The 1,667-nt window shown below is 42.1% G+C and overlaps 1 non-coding gene across 1 annotated transcript; it reads left to right on the forward strand.

The window, feature by feature from the left end:
* The first annotated feature begins 319 nt into the window (after nucleotides 1-319).
* On the forward strand, nucleotides 320-394 carry Trnat-ugu (transfer RNA threonine (anticodon UGU)). The gene has a single exon. It is a non-coding gene; the product is annotated as a tRNA-Thr (tRNA).
* Nucleotides 395-1,667: the final 1,273 nt, after the last annotated feature.

Here is a 1,667-nt window from a genome sequence, read left to right on the forward strand (position 1 = left end):
TGCTGAGGAAGGTGGAGCAGTGTCTGATGGCGGCGACCGTGAAGCAATTCTGCCAGCGATGATCCGTCTCGTGGGTGTCAACGATATGAGGTGAGCAACAGTTGCAATGCTTGATCCCCCATGTGTGCGGAGCAAAGTTTGGCCATTTTTTGCTTGAAGGTTCTGGCAAAATGTTCTGCTTTGTCGTTTGTCTGTGGATGGAATGGTGCACTAGTTAGATGCTGTATGCCACGAATGTAGTGCGGAACAATACGTTGAGAATGTGGGTTTCGCAGGAGGCGTGCCAGAGATAAATCCCTGCAGTCGCGCTATCCTCTGTGTCCTCGGTGGCTCAGATGGATAGAGCGTCTGCCATGTAAGCAGGAGATCCTGGGTTCGAGTCCCGGTCAGGGCACACATTTTCATCTGTCCCCACTGGCGTATGTCAACGTCTGTAAGCAGCTAAGGGTGTTCATTGCATTGTAATTTCATTCTAACGAGCTGCATGGTCACCGATGGTATCTGTTCTTTTGGACATCTCCGAAAGAACAGATACCATCTTAGTATATATAAAAAATATTAAGTAATATAAGTACATTACATGTCAACCTCACACACGCATATTGTCAGTATTACTTTAACAATGTTCTAATTTTGATATTCTGCAGGTATACATATGCCTCAAAATCAAAACAGATAAACATAAGCAACTAAAGAACTATTATGAAACCAAGCAAATGATTTTCAATCTACAGTTCAATAATGCCAGTCATACTGAAGAATGTGATCCAGCAAATGTAGTTCACTTTAACAGTGCCATATTCAAAATTCAAATAAAATAATGCCCAACAGTGTTGTTAATCATTAAATAGCACTATACTGCTCCTAAATAACACACTCATTCATTTCTTTCATTTGCACAGTATTTGTGAATCACAACATAAAAGTGTTCAGTGCAAAGAGATCTGTGGCACCAGCTACGGGTTGGGCACAATGAACAAACCACGTTACCAGTGTCGATACGTTATTTTATGAATGTCTTGCTCCACCGTACAGAACATCACGCTCATGCATTAGGCAGCTGCTGTAGGGCAGAGCGAGTAAAAACTGCTATGCGTGAAAGTTGAAAAGCTGTGCCTTCAGAAAGTTGTAACTGCATACTATATTTCCACGTGGGATTGATTATTGAGGCTGAAGTCTTGCAACTGTGCTTCATACTCCTTAAAATCTGAGGTCAGTCCTCCTACATGTAGACACATTCAGAGTACCAGGTTGAGGGAATTGCGGCGTCCATAAACACGTTCAGAGCACACAGGGACAGGTACAAAGGCACACACATTAACATGCCCAGCGCAGTTAAAGGGTTAAATGAATGCACTTTTCAAACTTTTCACTTACATTAAAAATGCTGACTGCCAGACTGAATGAAGAGCTTCCTGTTATTTGTGGTCTTGGTATATTTTATGATGATGAAAACCAGAATTTACCTTCTAATGCTGACTGGCTTGCACTTTGTCTCCTGGCCCCACAAACCAGGCAGCATTTGGCCTCCTCTAAAAGTTCACTCGGCATCTTCTTCACTTACCCAAGTACTGTAACATGTACGTTCAATATCAGCATTATTTGTTTTGTGTATCTCCTATGTTTCCCTACGTATAATGCAGTGTCTGTGTTACTGCATTCTTTGT

This window comes from Schistocerca gregaria, chromosome 11 (genome assembly GCF_023897955.1).
Source record: "Schistocerca gregaria isolate iqSchGreg1 chromosome 11, iqSchGreg1.2, whole genome shotgun sequence".
Classification (NCBI taxonomy): Eukaryota; Metazoa; Arthropoda; class Insecta; order Orthoptera; family Acrididae; genus Schistocerca; species Schistocerca gregaria.